We start from the raw sequence: 19,861 nt of genomic DNA, 5'->3' as shown, positions 1-19,861 counted from the left end.
GTCGTGCGGCCCAAGAAGCCGGCGCGCCACACCGTGAGTATATTAACAGGAAGAAAGAAAACGCAATTTTCACACCTATGTAGCTCTGTGATCCCTTATCCGATTGGGACCAAATTTGCTGGAGACGTGCCGCCCAGTTAGGGTAGTCTACATACCAAATTTGAAGAAAATCGCTCAAGCCATTTCCGAGATACAAGCGAACAAAATTTCGTTTTAATTTCTTCGTTTTTTTCTTCTTCATTTCGCACACTTCGCAAAATTCGCCATAAAACACGAATGCGTGCTCGGGTTTGGCTGAAATTTGGCACACTTAAAGGGCTCATTAAGGCGGATCTCCGTACCAACTTTGGTAGGAATCCGATGAACATTCACGGAGTTATGGCCGATTATTTGCGTAAAATAAGGTCAAAGGTCTGTCACGCCTACAGGGTAAACGCCTTGGAGGAATCAGTTGAAAATTGATATGTAGATGGAGCAACCATCGTAGGAGTGACTTTTTGTGGTTTGAAAGGAATCGGGATAAAGACCATGGAGATATGACACGAAACCCAACCTGTGTCAAAATTACGCGATCGATTTTTATGAATAAAAAAACTATTAGTTTACGTATCTACCAGGCAAACCGCTTAGAGCAACGAGCTGAAAATCAGTATGTAGCTGGAATAATCATCATAGAAAGTCCTTGCAGTAGTACAGAAGTATCGGATTACAAATCACTGAGTTATGATTCGAAAGGCAACTAGGTGCAGCAAATGCGAGATCGAGATACTCTAATAGAACAGTCACCCTAATAAAGCATTCAGCTGCATTTATAATTTACTCAGTTATATTACATTGTAAGTTATTCTGTAGGGAATTCAGCTACAAACAAGTCACCCTGTAGTCAGATCAGCTAGAAGAAGGTACCTAATAGAGAGTTCAGCTACAAATAAGCCATCATGTAGAGAGTTCAGCTCAAATAAATCACCCTGTAGAGAATTCAGCTACAAACAAATTGTCCTGTAGAGAGATCAGCTAGAAGAAGTTACCTTGTAGAGAGTTCAGTTACAAAGAAACAATCATGCAAAGAGTTTAGCTACAAACAAATCACCCAGTAAAAAGTTCCGCTATGAACAGATCACACTGTAGAGAGTTCAGTTAGAAACAAGTCATCCTGTAGATAGATCAGCTAGAAGAAGTCACCTTGTAGAGAGTTCAGTTACAAAGAAACAATCATGCAAAGAGTTTAGCTGCAAACAAATCACCCAGTAGAAAGTTCTGCTATGAACAGATCACACTGTAGAGAGTTCAGTTAGAAACAAGTCATCCTGTAGATAGATCAGCTAGAAGAAATCACTTTGTAGAGAGTTCAGCTACAAAGAAACCACCATGTAAAAGAGTTCAGCTGCAAACAAATCACCTGTAGAGAACTCAACTACAAACAAATCACCCTGTAGAAAGATCAGCTAGAAGAAGTTACCTTGTAGAGAGTTCAGGTACAAACAAATCACCCTGTAGAATGTTCAGCTACAAACAAGTCACCCTGTAGAGAGATCATTATTATTATTATTATTATTATTATTAATGGACAAAAATTGCTTGGCAGTACAAGACTGTCAAGCTAGGCCGCAGGCCTTTGAGAGTGCCCATATCTTGTTGCTCTCCATAAATCATCAAGATTCTTCTTAAACAATGCCACGGTTGGTGCAGAAATAACATCTGCTGGTCAGCTAGAAACAAGTCATCCTGTAGAGAGTTCAGCTAGAAGAAGTTACGTTGTACAGAGTTCAGCTACAAAGAAACTACCATGTAGAGAGTTCAGCTGCAAACAAATCGCCCTGTAGAGAATTCAGCTACAAACAAATTACCCTGTAAAAAGATCAGCTAGAATAAGTTACCTTGTAGAGAGTTCAGCTACAAACAAATCACACTGTAGAGAGTTCAGCTACAAACAAGTCACCCTGTAGAGAGTTCAGGTAGAAGAAGTTACATTGTAGAGAGTTCAGCTACAAACAAATCACCCTGTAGAGAGTTCAGCTACAAACAAGTCACCATGTAGATAGTTCAGCTAGAAGAAGTTACATTGTAGAGAGTTCAGCTACAAAGAAACTACCATGTAGAGAGTTCAGCTGCAAACAAATCGCCCTGTAGAGAATTCAGCTACAAACAAATCATCCTGTAGAAAAGTAGATCAGCTAGAAGAAGTTACCTTGTAGAGAGTTCAGCTACAAACAAATCACCCTGTAGAGAGTTCAGCTAGAAACAAGACACTCTGTAGAGAGATCAGCTAGAAACAAGCCACCCGTAGAGAGTTCAGCTAGAATAAGTTACACTGTAGAGAGTTCGGCTACAAAGAAACTACCATGTAGAGAGTTCAGCTGCAAACAAATCGCCTGTAGAGAATTCAGCTACAAACAAGTCACCCTGTAGAAAGATCAGCTAGAAGAAGTTACCTTGTAGAGAGTTCAGCTACAAACAAATCACCCTGTAGAGAGTTCAGCTACAAACAAGTCACCATGTAGATAGTTCAGCTAGAAGAAGTTACATTGTAGAGAGTTCAGCTACAAAGAAACTACCATGTAGAGAGTTTAGCTGCAAACAAATCGCCCTGTAGAGAATTCAGCTACAAACAAATCATCCTGTAGAAAAGTAGATCAGCTAGAAGAAGTTACCTTGTAGAGAGTTCAGCTACAAACAAATCACCCTGTAGAGAGTTCAGCTAGAAACAAGACACTCTGTAGAGAGATCAGCTAGAAACAAGCCACCCGTAGAGAGTTCAGCTAGAATAAGTTACACTGTAGAGAGTTCGGCTACAAAGAAACTACCATGTAGAGAGTTCAGCTGCAAACAAATCGCCTGTAGAGAATTCAGCTACAAACAAGTCACCCTGTAGAAAGATCAGCTAGAAGAAGTTACCTTGTAGAGAGTTCAGCTACAAACAAATCACCCTGTAGAGAGTTCAGCTACAAACAAGTCACCCTGTAGAGAGATCAGCTAGAAACAAGTCATCCTGTAGAGAGTTCAGCTAGAAGAAGTTACATTGTAGAGAGTTCAGCTACAAAGAAACTACCATGTAGAGAGTTCAGCTGCAAGCAAATCGCCCTGTAGAGAATTCAGCTACAAACAAATCACCCTGTAGAAAGATCAGCTAGAAGAAGTTACCTTGTAGAGAGTTCAGCTACAAACAAATCACCCTGTAGAGAGTTCAGCTAGAAACAAGTCACCCTGTAGAGAGATCAGCTAGAAACAAGTCATCCTGTAGAGAGTTCAGCTAGAAGAAGTTACATTGTAGAGAGTTCAGTTACAAAGAAACTACCATGTAGAGAGTTCAGCTGCAAACAAATTGCCCTGTAGAGAATTCAGCTACAAACAAATCACCCTGTAGAAAGGTCAGCTACAAACAAGTCACCCTGTAGAGAGATCAGCTAGAAACAAGTCATCCTGTAGAGAGTTCAGCTAGAAGAAGTTACGTTGTAGAGAGTTCAGCTACAAAGAAACTACCATGTAGAGAGTTCAGCTGCAAATAAATCACCCTGTAGAGAATTCAGCTACAAACAAATCACCCTGTAGAAAGATCAGCTAGAAGACATTACCTTGTAGAGAGTTCAGCTACAAACAAGTCACCATGTAGAGAGTTCAGCTAGAAGAAGTTACCTTGTAGAGAGTTCAGCTACAAACAAATCACCCTGTGGAGAGTTCAGCTACAAACAAGTCACCCTGTAGAGAGATCAGCTAGAAACAAGTCATCCTGTAGAGAGTTCAGCTAGAAGAAGTCACATTGTAGAGAGTTCAGCTACAAAGAAACTACCATATAGAGAGTTCAGCTGCAAACAAATCACCCTGTAGAGAATTCAGCTACAAACAAATTACCCTGTATTTATTTATTTATTTATTTATTATTAATTACTAGGCAGGCAGCACAGCTGGTTTGCCTAGGATGTAAATCACAGAACACGTTACAATCAATAAGTTAAAGTATGTATGCTACAATGTGTATGTTACAGTTACTAATAATAAACAGTGCATGCGTTGATTACAATTACTATTCATAAATAATAAGTTACAGCATACAGTACATACATATAATTGCTAGTTATAATCAATCAGTGAGTTATAGTGCATATATTACAACGAAAAAGAAAGTTACGATAATATAATTATACAATTAATAACTTACGTAGTTGATTGGTAAAATTATCTAGAGTAGCAGCTGTAGAAAGGTCAGCTAGAAGAAGTTACCTTGTAGAGAGTTCAGCTACAAACAAATCACCCTGTAGAGAGTTCAGCTAGAAACAAGTCACCCTGTAGAGAGATCAGCTAGAAACAAGCCACCCGTCGAGAGTTCAGCTAGAAGAAGTTACATTGTAGAGAGTTCAGCTACAAAGAAGCTACCATGTAGAGAGTTCAGCTGCAAACAAATTGCCCTGTAGAGAATTCAGCTACAAACAAATCACCCTGTAGAAAGGTCAGCTAGAAGAAGTTACCTTGTAGAGAGTTCAGCTACAAACAAATCACCCTGTAGAGAGTTCAGCTAGAAACAAGTCACCCTGTGGAGAGTTCAGCTAAAAGAAGTTACATTGTGGAGAGTTCAGCTACAAAGAAACTACAATGTAGAGAGTTCAGCTGCAAACAGATTGCCCTGTAGAGAGATCAGCTAGAAACAAGTCATCCTGTAGAGAGTTCAGCTAGAAGAAGTTACCTTGTAGAGAGTTCAGCTAGAAACAAATCACCCTGTAGAGAGTTCAGCTACAAACAAGTCACCCTGTAGAGAGATCAGCTAGAAACAAGTCATCCTGTAGAGAGTTCAGCTAGAAACAAGCCACCCGTAGAGAGTTCAGCTAGAAGAAGTTACATTGTAGAGAGTTCAGCTAGAAACAAGTCACCCTGTAGAGAGATCAGCTAGAAACAAGTCACCCTGTAGAGAGATCAGCTAGAAACAAGCCACCCGTAGAGAGTTCAGCTAGAAGAAGTTACAGTGTAGAGAGTTCAGCTACAAACAAGTCACCATGTAGAGAGTTCAGCTAGAAGAAGTTACCTTGTAGAGAGTTCAGCTACAAACAAATCACCCTGTAGAGAGTTCAGCTACAAACAAGTCACCCTGTAGAGAGATCAGCTAGAAACAAGTCATCCTGTAGAGAGTTCAGCTAGAAGAAGTTACCTTGTAGAGAGTTCAGCTACAAACAAATCACCCTGTAGAGAGTTCAGCTACAAACAAGTCACCCTGTAGAGAGATCAGCTAGAAACAAGTCATCCTGTAGAGAGTTCAGCTAGAAACAAGCCACCCGTAGAGAGTTCAGCTAGAAGAAGTCACATTGTAGAGAGATCAGCTAGAAACAAGTCACCCTGTAGAGAGATCAGCTAGAAACAAGCCACCCGTAGAGAGTTCAGCTAGAAGAAGTTACCTTGTAGAGAGTTCAGCTACAAACAAATCACCCTATAGAGAGTTCAGCTACAAACAAGTCACCCTGTAGAGAGATCAGCTAGAAACAAGTCATCCTGTAGAGGGTTCAGCTAGAAGAAGTTACATTGTAGAGAGTTCAGCTACAAAGAAACTACCATGTAGAGAATTCAGCTACAAACAAATCACCCTGTAGAGAGGTCAGCTAGAAGAAGTTACCTTGTAGAGAGTTCAGCTACAAACAAATCACCCTGTAGAGAGTTCAGCTACAAACAAGTCACCCTGTAGAGAGATCAGCTAGAAACAAGTCATCCTGTAGAGAGTTCAGCTAGAAGCAAGCCACCCGTAGAGAGTTCAGCTAGAAGAAGTCACATTGTAGAGAGATCAGCTAGAAACAAGCCACCCGTAGAGAGTTCAGCTAGAAGAAGTTACATTGTAGAGAGTTCAGCTACAAAGAAGCTACCATGTAGAGAGTTCAGCTGCAAACAAATTGCCCTGTAGAGAATTCAGCTACAAACAAATCACCCTGTAGAAAGGTCAGCTAGAAGAAGTTACCTTGTAGAGAGTTCAGCTACAAACAAATCACCCTGTAGAGGGTTCAGCTACAAACAAGTCACCATGTAGAGAATTCAGCTAGAAGAAGTTACATTGTAGAGAGTTCAGCTACAAAGAAACTACCATGTAGAGAGTTCAGCTGCAAACAAATCGCCCTGTAGAGAATTCAGCTACAAAAAAATTACCCTATAAAAAGATCAGCTAGAAGAAGTTACCTTGTAGAGAGTTCAGCTAGAAACAAATCACCCTGTAGAGAGATCAACTAGAAACAAGCCACCCGTAGAGAGTTCAGCTAGAATAAGTTACACTGTAGAGAGTTTGGCTACAAAGAAACTACCATGTGGAGAGTTCAGCTGCAAACAAATTGCCCTGTAGAGAATTCAGCTACAAACAAATCACCCTGTAGAAAGATCAGCTAGAAGAAGTTACCTTGTAGAGAGTTCAGCTACAAACAAATCACCCTGTAGAGAGTTCAGCTACAAACAAGTCACCCTGTAGAGAGATCAGCTAGAAACAAGTCATCCTGTAGAGAGTTCAGCTAGAAACAAGCCACCCGTAGAGAGTTCAGCTAGAAGAAGTCACATTGTAGAGAGATCAGCTAGAAACAAGTCACCCTGTAGAGAGATCAGCTAGAAACAAGCCACCCGTAGAGAGTTCAGCTAGAAGAAGTTACCTTGTAGAGAGTTCAGCTACAAACAAATCACCCTATAGAGAGTTCAGCTACAAACAAGTCACCCTGTAGAGAGATCAGCTAGAAACAAGTCATCCTGTAGAGGGTTCAGCTAGAAGAAGTTACATTGTAGAGAGTTCAGCTACAAAGAAACTACCATGTAGAGAATTCAGCTACAAACAAATCACCCTGTAGAGAGGTCAGCTAGAAGAAGTTACCTTGTAGAGAGTTCAGCTACAAACAAGTCACCCTGTAGAGAGTTCAGCTACAAACAAGTCACCCTGTAGAGAATTCAGCTAGAAGAAGTTACATTGTAGAGAGTTCAGCTACAAAGAAGCTACCATGTAGAGAGTTCAGCTGCAAACAAATTGCCCTGTAGAGAATTCAGCTACAAACAAATCACCCTGTAGAAAGGTCAGCTAGAAGAAGTTACCTTGTAGAGAGTTCAGCTACAAACAAATCACCCTGTAGAGGGTTCAGCTACAAACAAGTCACCATGTAGAGAATTCAGCTAGAAGAAGTTACATTGTAGAGAGTTCAGCTACAAAGAAACTACCATGTAGAGAGTTCAGCTGCAAACAAATCGCCCTGTAGAGAATTCAGCTACAAAAAAATTACCCTGTAAAAAGATCAGCTAGAAGAAGTTACCTTGTAGAGAGTTCAGCTAGAAACAAATCACCCTGTAGAGAGATCAACTAGAAACAAGCCACCCGTAGAGAGTTCAGCTAGAATAAGTTACACTGTAGAGAGTTTGGCTACAAAGAAACTACCATGTGGAGAGTTCAGCTGCAAACAAATTGCCCTGTAGAGAATTCAGCTACAAACAAATCACCCTGTAGAAAGATCAGCTAGAAGAAGTTACCTTGTAGAGAGTTCAGCTACAAACAAATCACCCTGTAGAGAGTTCAGCTAGAAATAAGTCACCCTGTAGAGAGATCAGCTAGAAACAAGTCATCCTGTAGAGAGTTCAGCTAGAAGAAGTTACATTGTAGAGAGTTCAGCTACAAAGAAACTACCATGTAGAGAGTTTAGCTGCAAACAAATCGCCCTGTAGAGAATTCAGCTACAAACAAATCACCCTGTAGAAAGATCAGCTAGAAGAAGTTACCTTGTAGAGAGTTCAGCTACAAACAAGTCACCCTGTAGAGAGATCAGCTAGAAACAAGCCACCCATAGAGAGTTTAGCTAGAAGAAGTTACATTGTAGAGAGTTCAGCAGTGTAGCTGTAAACAAATCGCCCTGTAGAGAATTCAGCTACAAACAAATCACCCTGTAGAAAGATCAGCTAGAAGAAGTTACCTTGTAGAGAGTTCAGCTACAAACAAATCACCCTGTAGAGAGTTCAGCTACAAACTAGTCATCCGGTAAAGGGATCAGCTAGAAGGATCACCTTGCAGAGAGGTCAGCTACAAAGAAATCACCCTGCTTCATCTTTTCTTCTTCCTGTAGTAAAGAAAAAAATGACAGGTTAAAAAGCCCTAAAGCCGTTTATGGCCGGCTTTGGGGTATACAAATGCAAAAAGAAGTGAAATCTAATCCAAAACAGCCAAGCTGTAAAAAAAGAGTGCGGCCCTGAGAAAGGCTATGGTGAAAAAAGATGTGAAATCCAAGGTGGCGGCCAAGAAATGGCTGTGATGGTAGGTTAATGGTAAAAATTTTAATAACAACAATTCAGTGAATTTGGTGCCACTTGGTCTTGGCACAAAATTCACTTGAATTGTCGTTATTAAAATTTTTACCATTAACCTACCATCACAGCCATTTCTTGGCCGCCACCTTGGATTTCACATCTTTTTTCACCATAGCCTTTCTCAGGGCCGCACTCTTTTTTTACAGCTTGGCTGTTTTGGAGTAGATATCATTATCAATGGTGTAAAGCATGGCCTTGGCAAGGATTCTTCTAGGCACATCTCCAATTCCTATTGGGCACACACCAGGTTTCTTATATCTATATAAGAAACCTGGTGTGCGCCAACAAAGGCCATTAATTCAGAGGGGTCAACAGAAGACACATACAAACGAGCAGTGGCAGATCTAGGATTTTTAAAAGGGGGTTTCTGAAGTTGGTATAGTTGAATAAGGCATCTGATCACATTTCTCCAGAAATTGAGATTTTAGAAACTCTGAGATTGGATTTTAGTTGGCAATTACAATAAATCCAATGCTTTAAACTGTAAATACTGTAGCTAACTATAGGGAAAAGATGGTGACTATAAGCTGCAGCTTTGATTGCTCTATTAGAGTAGTTACTTGACTGCTCTATTAGAGTATCTCGATCGTTTTTAATGCAGTGGGGGATGAAAAGTGAAGTGTTGCTGAGAGTTTAATAGATGCAACTGATGTCAGTTAAGTGCAGCTGCATGCATGCTACTAAAATACAGTGGTATGTAGTTGTTTGATATGACAAATTGTCAGTACAACAATTGTTTATGTATTTAGACTTCCACTGAGGTAAATTTAAAAGGTGGTTTCTGTCGAAACCCCAGAAACCCATCTAGATCCGCCACTGAACAGCAACTAGAGAATTACACAATGTCACTGAGGCATTTCCAAAGATGAACACATTCTACGCCAAGAGTAGGCATCAACCCCAGAAGGATTGGCAGCACCTTGAGTTCGAAGAGCAGCTAGCTTAATCAAATCTCCTGTAAGACTATCAAACAACACCGGATCAAACAATGGAGCTCTGACACTGTCAAGTTCAACTTGAAGGAGTGAATCAGCAGAAGCAGGCTGAACTGATGGATGTTTATCAGATAAAATTTCCTGTACTGACTTGAAAATAGAACTACCACAACTGTTGACACCACATGGCACCTGGGAATCCAGTGATAAAACGTCACCCTTTGCTGACTGTGTAAGACGTTTAACAAAGAAGCTTGCTGACTGTGAAAGAAGTTTAGTTTTTCAAAGTAGTTGCATCACGTTTTCGGTTCAAGTGTAACTTGATATCCACTATGGCTACAGGATTGGTTTTTTCACTGTTAGACATCACTTCAGCCACTATAACTGTTTGGGACTATAAACATGCTCCATTATTTGTTATCATAATATTTGTTATAATGGTCCCAGTCAGTGTAATAGTCTTTCTCTTCTGCAAGATATAGGATCTGCAAGTGGTTTTTAGGATTCAGCGTGATAAACAGCCCTTTACCTTTACTAGATGTAGAGACGTGTTACTTTTGGACAGGCTATCAATTAATAATAAGAGTAGCATTAGTCACCACCAGACATCTGTTGGATAAAATACTCACCCTCACTATTACCTTAATCATTGGTTTTGCCATTGGTGTATATGGGCCGGGTATGTGCATGCGAATACACTGCTAAATCTTCAAAAATTGCTAGCTATATATTCAATGCCTTCACAGTTATATGTTTGCCAAATATCAGTGTTTCCACATGTAGCTGTGGGGATGCCATTGTTCTACTTTGTTTGCTCTGTTCCTGTATCCCATACATGTATATGAACACATTTGTCAACAACATCATAATGACACTCTTTGGTAAAGTGAAATTGCAAATTTTTGGGCTGTGCTCTAACAAAATCAAGCACTAGATAAGCAGTGATGTATGTACAATAGACATTGACTTCAGTACATAGATTACATAGACTGCATGTACATATACTATTTTTTTTTCTGTATATTCTCAACATATGCACACATGAAACACATTGACACACATGACATTATAAAGTCTATACGTACAATGCTGATGGATATAATTGCACATATGTGACCTGATCTTGGAAAACCTACCTTTTTGGCACATGGGTCAATTTTCTGTTTTATAGCTTAAATGAGGTACTAGGTGCTCATCTATCTTGTGTTAAAAGTTCAGCTTAATATCTTTAAGCATTCCTGAGATATGGCCAATTTTCTGTCCTGTACATTACAAACTAACTTTTATGGTAATGTATTGAGTTATGTGGGTGATTAAGGGTGACAAATGGTGACAAATCACTTTGTTTACTAATAATTCCATTCTTACCATCTAAAATACTTTAAAAGACATTTCTGATAGTTTAATGAAGTATTCTTGGTACTTTTCTGCAATTAAATGCCATGCATCATTGTCTAAGACTAAGTGTTAGCCATTCCAGCACCTGAACAAATCACCCAATTTGTAAGTTACTTGTTATCCCACACATGTAAAATTACTACATGGTCTGATATAATCATCCATATCTCCTAGGAAAAAGAAGCTATGGGTGTGAAACTTCACAGTAAGAAGGTTTAATAGTTGCTTTATCCAATGTGCAAAAAAATTAATTAAAAAAATATTGTTGAAATTTTCATTTGAGTTTTCCCAAAAAGTTAGCTTGTGCCCAAAAGGTAGGTTTTCCAAGATCCGGTCACATATGTTGGATACTGATCATAATACAGCTTTAAGAAGTACAATTTGTATTACTTATGTACAAGTGCAGGGAAATTGTACAGGAACTCATTCTTCCCTAGATCAATAAGACTGGAATTCACTCCCACCTGACCTATTCCAACAACAATGATTACAAATTTTTAAGCACTAACTGAAACTATTATTACATTCCCCTACCAAATAGTAATCCCATAATCAATCATATTATAAAACATATTGTAGTTATACATGTTTCATATGTGCATTAATCCTCAAAATGAAGCTGCACATTTTTGGAAAATAAATAAAATTAATTTTGATGAAACTTCATAACACTAATTATTTCAAAAAGTATGCAGATGTGTTTACTATTCCATTTTGATTATCTGCAGTTGGAGGTGATAGTAAACATCATTAGGGCTAGCAAGAGCTGTTACTTCCATAGTAAATGTGACAATCGCAGGGGCTTAGCCAGGGTTTTTTGAAGGGGTTCCAACCGCAGTATTGGATTAGTAGAAGCAGGGGTCTGGGGGGGTGCAGCCCCCAGCCGTTAAGAGACTTTCAATATTTTAATGAATCAAAAATCAGCAAATTGCTATATTTTATGTAAAAAGGTATATATAGCTAAGTGCCCCTGGGATGAAGCTAGTAAAGCTACCTAGTGGAAACAGCATAACACATAGAAACACATAGCTAATTTTGAATCCACTGATACAAATGGAATGACTTACAATCAAAACATTATAACTACAAAATTATGCATAGCGTGGATTCATTTAGCATAATAACATAAGTGATACATTACTGGAGTTCTATATCTTTAAGCACTGCACACCAAAGCTATAGCAGTATAAGGTCATGCTCAGTTTTGCATTTAATGTTAGAATGTCTAAAAAACTGATATTTACATGCATGTTCTACTAGAGTATAAGTGACTGCTCTATTAGAGTGCATGCCTGACTGTATATCAATCAAGTTTTGAAAGGGCTCATGTTACCTCTGTAAATCCTTCCCTGAGAGATAAATGAAGCTTTATCAATTGTTGTGCTGTGCCATATACTATATCAAGACTCACGGTAGTGAGGCGCGCGGCCAAGAAACTACAAAGCGCACTCCGCAATTAAAACGCGCGCGGCTACTTCCGTGAGTTATTTACGTGTAGGGACGGTTTCACAATTTTAGTCCTTATTATGCAATCATTCCCATTAGAAATGTATTGTACAGCAGGCGCCGGAATTGTAAATGAGTGGTTATGTTGTCGCAACCGTGAAAATAAGACCAAGTTCACTTTATTACCCTAATATCTCGGCTTGTGTTAGTGTTATCGTCATATTATCATTGAATATAGCTGCCTTTTGTGGAGTAATACTGGCACAGGAGTTTTCTAGTACTGGATTGCCTGTACAGCGGATTTTGTTTACCAAACGCCTAATCCATACGATAACTTTTAGAGACGCGGCGTGGACACAAACCCAACACCCATATAAACGTATTGTGAAAGCGTAAAGAACGTAACTTCCCTAGGGAGAGTGTTTTCAGGATAATTCCGTTTAGCGCCACCCATGTACTATCACGTGATTGCCTTTATTTGTGTAGACATTGTCACTCCCAATTCGGACCTAACTTTCTCAGTTCTAATATTCTCACGAATTGGTGCTCACGCACAGTAAAGCCAGACAGCTACTGGTTACAGGTTTTTGCAATTGAATTCGGCGACTTTGCAATTGAATTCGTCCCGTTTGCAATTGAGTTCGTCGCTTTTGCAATTGAATTCGTCGCTTTTGCAATTGAATTCGTCCCGTTTGCAATTGAGTTCGTCGCTTTTGCAATTGAATTCGTCCCGTTTGCAATTGAATTCGTCGCTTTTGCAGTTAAATTCGTCCGTAACAAGAATGGCAGCTGAGGAAACACGAAAACATGATGTAGCAGCTGCTACAAGAACTTGTTCAAGTACAACAGTAGTAAACAACTCTTTATAAGGCAACAATTCTTCCTCTACAGCCTATCCAGCAACATTCCAAACTCTACTACGCCATTCGCGATGGGTGTGGTCACTCGCGAGCAAGTTAATTAACTTGTCAGACAGCTATCAACTTCGCGTACTACCAGCTCCAATTACTTTCTAGTGTCTCAAGTGTAACTCTCCAAGGCATAAATAGTTCATCTCTTAATGAACGGGTTGGTTTCTTGGAGCCGTTTTGTTTATGACGAATTGTAATGCAAACACGACGAATTCTATTGCAAAACCGACTAATTCAACTACAAAACCGACGAATTCAATTGCAAACGGGACGAATTCGATTGTAATACCGACGAATTCAATTGCAAACGGGACGAATTCAATCGCAAAGGCGACGAATTCAATTGCAAAAACCTGTAACATCACATGTCATGCAAGCTAATTAAATTGATACACGTAACAATACAGTATTTCACAAAGTGCACTTTTAAAAATAAACTGTCCCATGTTGGTTGACAAATAAGAATGATTATTGGCTTTGCTTCTTAATGTTGGATCTGCCATCGTGTACTTGACGGGACACCAATCCTCAGTGCTGCCAAGAAGGGAGTGTGGGTGGGGTACAACAAAGGCGGCCCGCAAATCCTCCGTTTGTCATCTGGCATAGCTTATGGGATGCCTTCCTCCAATAAACCGAATGTCTGAATTTCACTGGACCTGTCAAGAAACAACACGTTGATTGTGTGGTCAATCTAAACCTAGGTAACAAGTTTGGCATGCACTATAAAGCACATTAAGCAGGCAGTCAAAGGTTCTACAAAATCTCATTGCACATCAAAACCAGGACACCTTCATAATCAGGGTAGTCTCATGATCTGGACACTGGTGGTTAGAGCCATTACTAGTATTGATCTGTAAAATAACTAGTGGTGGGACAAATGTCTGAAAAACTTGAACACTTGTTTGTTAAGGAGATATGTGACAAATACATTTTTACCAACAAACATTAGTTACCATGGTTACTATAGTACATAAGCATAGTAACATTTAACAAAATTAATTCAGTTGAATTTAGATTACATTGTATACACTATCTCAATGACTGCAGTACATTTCTGCAAAAACATATGAATGCATATTGCACTGAAATATTAGAAACAGACCTTCAAGCATTCATTTGCTAAATTTACAGAACCTTCGAATGTGATCATGAAATGCACATTCATCCCAGTAACTAGGTAGGGAAAAAAAATGGTCTGACTATTAGATCCATTAAACTACTGGGACACCAAACATCTTACATAAAGTAACACATGCCTGACTCTAAAACACAAACAAACCCATTCATTTAGACCATTGCCAGTCATCATGCAGCCAAAAAACCATTCCTTACTCATACAAATATTCATTTTTGTTTACATTTTACCTGCAGCCAAAGTTCCTGGAACCTCCAGTCAAGACTCACGACTCCATCTATAACTGATATCACACATTCCCACACTACTAAGAATACATCTGTAAACAGCAAGTTGGCAAAGTGGATACTACAAAGACAAAAATATGGACACTTAACACTCAAGATACTCAAACAGAAAGAAACTGACCTGGAGAATTATGATGCTATAATTACAATACATGTAATCGTTGGTCCCAATCTGCCCATAACACAGACGTCTGCAATATGGTGTTGATGATGCAGTACACCACAATAATGAGACCTTGAAAATGCAGGATAATGTCATGCAGTTAAGACCTCATAGTATAAACAACAAAGTATGTGCACATTTAATGCACCTATCAATGTAATGCCTGACTACCACAAGTATGGGCTGAAGGTCGGAGTTGGTGGGGGAATGGACTGTTAAGTTTCCAGAGGTGGTGGGGATTGTCATTGTCCAAGAAATTTCATGGATGCTGACTTACTATCTGTCATCACTACAACCCGCTTGAAGTAACTTGGAACTGGAATAGCTACACTGTGACAGACGCGATGGGTGATTGTGCAAAGCCCAACTAACCCCAGCTGAGTTTTGCTACTGGGAGATTTGTCGTGAGGGCAACATTGTATACTTCCCCAGTAGGTGGGGAATTGTAATTTTCAGGGATGTAAATCCCCACTCAGCCTATACCTATCGTAGTAGGGCTTTACATTGATAGGTGCATAACAACCATATAAAGTAGCAACCACCGTCTGAGGTTCCACGTAATATGCACACAACTGCTAACTCTAATTAATTCACTCATGTAGTTCAGCCAAGTCAGACTGAAGGGAAGGACTGAAACACGCGCACCTTTAATATTTACACACATACAAAAACATTTATAAACGATATTAACTTACAGTTAGATCTACACACTTTCGCAAAGTAGGTCACAATCAACTATTTCCGTATTTGGTCTAACCACTAGTGCTAGTAGGGGAAGTTCCTTGGAAAGTCCCTTTCACACCTCCACTAGCGCACGTGAACACTTTCAAATGTGCGTCGGTACTCTTATGGATCGAGTTTCGTGACCGTGTGTCCTTTGGCCAACTACGTCCTAAGACGCCGGAGTACACAATTAATCTACCATATCCTTGAGGAATCCACTGGTCTGTCTGATGATGTTGTCTCCTCCTGCAGTTTTCCATCTTAGGTATAATGCGCCTATCAATGTAATGCCCGACTACCACTGATACGGGCTGAGGGTGGGGAAATGTCGGGGATGGTGGGGGGATTGATCGCTAAATTTCCCGGACATAGTGGGGATTTGTCTTCACTAAAGAAAATCACTCAGACACCAAAGCCTTTGCTGTCTGAGTGATTTTCTTTAGTGAAGACAAATCCCCACTATGTCGGGGAAATTAAGGTGTGTGCTTTCAGTTTAGGAAGGAGTATCTCGGGTGCTAGCTATTACGTTCATACCAGAATCCACTCAGAACTAACTCATCACTAGACCAACGCCACACGATCGTACAAACCCCCTCCTAGCCCCGGTCGAGACTTGGTCGGGTTTGCATCCAATGCATCGCCAGTAGGTGGGGAATTGTAATTTTCAGTGATGCAAATCCCCACCTCAGCCCGTATTAGCGGTAGTCGGGGATTACACTGATAGGTTCATAATAATGTGAATTGTTCTTGCTGTCTTAGTAACTTTTGTGTGGAAGAACAGCTATTCCGAAATATTTGAGCTCTAAAAATCATCCATGCAGTTAACGAAATCACGAGCAAAATTGGTGCTTATTAAAAATTTTCAAAGGGAAATCTCAGTGTTAAAAAAACTCAGTATCTTGCGAGGCATATGCATACCCCAGAAAACCCCCGTAGTTGGCTCTGAATGTAAAAAGCACACTATTGTGTACGTCCTGAGGTCCCCACTGTCACAAAACGTCTGGGCTTCAGTTGTTATTATTAACACTTTACAGTGACCAGCACTGTAAAGTGAGGCATATGCACTGTACTGAAGCATATGCACTGGCCAGCACTGTAAAGTGAGGCATATGCACTGTAAAGTAAAGTGAGGCATATGCACTGTAAAGTAAAGTGAGGCATATGTAAAGTAAAGTAAGGCATATGCACTGTAAAGTGAGGCATATGCACTGTAAAGTGAGGCATATGCACTGTAAAGTGAGGCATATGCACTGGCCAGCACTGTAAAGTGAGGCATATGCACCCATCCTCCCAGCTTCAGTTGTTATTATTAACACTTTACAGTGACCAGCACTGAAGGTCTGACAGCAACATGTGCTGCAGTCTTAGGATTACCTAACCTAATTTCACAAGCCAAGGACTTAGACTTAATGACTTGACTTGGTTACTTGACTTAATGACTGATAAGGTGTAACAGAAAAGGTTTCTGCCTCTGTACTGAAACGCACCAGTACAGTCTACCAACATAACAAAAGAGGTGATCATATTGTGAGATAAATCATCAGTGTACATTAACATAACAATGATGATACAGTACATAAGCAGCAACTAATATTGATTTTACATTGCAACAATTATTGTGATTGAATATGATTCCAGTGATAATCCTTCACTCTCCAGTAACTCTGTTTCGAGCACTACAAGAACTTTTTAACACCAAGTAAGAGCACTGACCAGCTCACCTACGAGAGCATTGTGATAATAACTTGTTTACATCAAGTACAACCAATATGTGGTGTATATGCGTGGACATGGATAGTATGTATAGTGTTTGCACATTTTGTGTGTGTCTTGTGCTATGATGCATGCATGTGTCCATGTATTGAAATGAAAATAGTATAATCTGGTGTTCCACATTTGTAATCTACCATTACTTGGCCTGACCAATAAATTGTAGTTTCCACAAGCCCTGGTTCTAATAACAATTCACAGCTACTAGGAATGTATGATATATGTTCATCACTTTGTGTTTTGTCTCAACACCACTACAATGCAGAATTCATCATACACCCCCATGAATTGATCCTTTCAATTATATAACTGATAAAAATTAGTGCGTCCAAGAAACTACAAGTACTTGAAAAAACAGCTCAGCTGTAGAAAAAGACTAACAAGCAACTGAAAGAGCTGATATCTGGAGCGGCCAAGAATCAATGTTACTACAACTACCAAAGTTTTCATGCTTTGTTGCAAAACAGGTAAAATGAAAGTAACTGGCAACCAAAACAGCTGATATCTGAAGCGGCCAAGAATAAAATTTATGTTGATACAACCAACTACAATTATTAATGAAGTTGTAACATTGAATGTTAATCATTCAACTGTGTTCTATACATTCATCCCTGCTACATCATGAATCAATTCTTTGTTACTCTAATTGGCTGGTAATTTGACCGCCTTTTTCAATAGTCAGTATAGAGAAAAAAGGCGGCCAAATTACCAGCCAATTAGAGTAACAAAGAATTGATTCATGATGTAGCAGGGATGAATGTATAGAACACAGTTGAATGATTAACATTCAATGTTACAACTTCATTAATAATTGTAGTTGGTTGTATCAACATAAATTTTATTCTTGGCTGCTTCAGATATCAGCTGTTTTGGTTGCCAGTTACTTTCATTTTACCTGTTTTGCAACCAAGCATGAAAACTTTGGTAGTTGCAGTAACATTGATTCTTGGCTGCTTCAGATATCAGCTCTTTCAGTTGCTTGTTAGTCTTTTTCTACAGCTGAGCTGTTTTTTCAAGTACTTGTAGTTTCTTGGACGCGCCATTTTTTACAGCGAAGGTGTTTTTGGAGGGGGATATTATATTACTGGCTCATTTTGGCCTGCCACACTAAATGGTGTGTTAGGGTGCTGCTGTATAAAACTCAGAAATCTAAATTTTATAAGAGGTTCCGGAACCCTCCTCCCTACACTCCTGGATCGCAAACTGTGTTGCTATGAGTAACAGTTGGTACAAGATTAAACTACCAGAGCCAGAGAGTGACATTCTGCACTCTCTCATATACTGTAAGTACTCTAAGTCTGCATGAAGATTCAGCAAGCTGTAAATCATAAAACACTCCAGCTAGTTTACTTAAACTGCATTGGTTTTCTACTATTGAATTTCTTCGTTGTAGCTATTAAACCCAGATGCCAGTACAGATTGTGATTGAAATTTATATTCAATAAGGAAAGCTCATATACACGGTGTTCAAGGCTAGTATATTGATGAAACTGACTGCGAAAATAGGATATGTGGGCACAAACTACACCCTGCCACATAGCATCTCATATCTCAGTATTGAGGTAGAATATATTTATTCTGCAAAAGCCAACTAAGTTGGCTTATTTCATGGCTAAATAATAACCCTTCGTTTCCCACCAATAGTTTTTGCGATACATTTTTTGACTTCATGATAATATTTATTTTTAGATGAATAGAAACAGCTTTAATAATGACATACATTTTTATTGGATCAGTAACCTCTAAGCAAACTTTAGAAATAAAAATTTCCTTATAAGGATCTAGTACAACAAGGCATTTATATAATTATAGTCTTATATATTCCTGCATCTACGTCACGACAGTGTTTTCTTTGTAAAACCATCATACAATAATCTTTTGCTCTGAATTTTTTTTCGCTTGTCCCTGAATGGTGTAGCTACCCAGCAAACTTGTAAATGTTGTAAATAAACAGAGTGAATCTATTGTAATAAATTCTTACACATTTATTTCCCCTTTTTTGCAAATTTAATTACATCATACTTCTACTTAGATTATTCAATCACCATCCCATTTACACCACTAGTGCATAATTATGTAGAGAAGTGCTGCTAAAAATTTGGTGATGATACCTGCAGCTATACAAGAGTTATAAGGTTATAAAGCAAGGAGTGTAATTGTTTGGTTAAAGGAATGTGAGAAACAAAGGGATAATGGAATACAAAGTTACGTTGCATCAAAGTTTTAAAAGGTAGGCAATTTTTATGTGCCCACATGCCCTATTTTCGCAGGCCCGGTCACATTTTTTCTTACACATTTTACCTAAAGACATAATATTCTAAGACTATTATCCATCAAAGGATTGTTGACTGCACTATATCACAGTATTTCACTTTAATTACCTGAACTGGGGCCACTGCTCATTTATAGGTAGACTGCTTGTGATGAAGCAGAATTAATTTAATGTAGGGAATTCTGATCATTTGTGAAAGCTAATATAGCTATATAGCTGTAAAATTGTAAACTAGCTAGAAGATTTACAGCCTGTTGTATCTCCATGCAGACCTCCTGTACTCATCTGGAAATGAAAGCAATACTAAAATGGATATTGCTGATATATTAAGTTTCATTTTAAAGCTATAAGATATTTGTAAATTCATAGATACAAAAATGTACTCTCTCTAACAACAAAATTTGTCAATTGCAATGTGACCATGCAACTTCTCATCCAGAAAATCATTACCAATACAGATGTATTAACAATGAAATGATACTGAGGCCACCTAATAGTTGGATACAAAGTAAGGTCAACAGGTTAGTAT

The 19,861-nt window shown here is 39.0% G+C and overlaps 1 long non-coding RNA gene across 1 annotated transcript; it reads right to left on the bottom strand.

The window, feature by feature from the left end:
* Positions 1 to 13,323: 13,323 nt before the first annotated feature.
* LOC136249003 (uncharacterized) lies at positions 13,324 to 15,383 on the bottom strand. Its single transcript, XR_010697987.1, has 4 exons — positions 15,263 to 15,383; positions 14,526 to 15,212; positions 14,348 to 14,465; positions 13,324 to 13,638 (listed from the first exon to the last, which is right to left on the bottom strand). It is a non-coding gene; the product is annotated as an uncharacterized lncRNA (long non-coding RNA).
* Between the last annotated feature and the right edge of the window lie 4,478 nt (positions 15,384 to 19,861).

The sequence above is a fragment of the Dysidea avara genome, chromosome 1 (assembly GCF_963678975.1).
Source record: "Dysidea avara chromosome 1, odDysAvar1.4, whole genome shotgun sequence".
NCBI classification, from domain to species: Eukaryota; Metazoa; Porifera; class Demospongiae; order Dictyoceratida; family Dysideidae; genus Dysidea; species Dysidea avara.
This window is presented reverse-complemented; position numbering and strand designations above follow the sequence as displayed.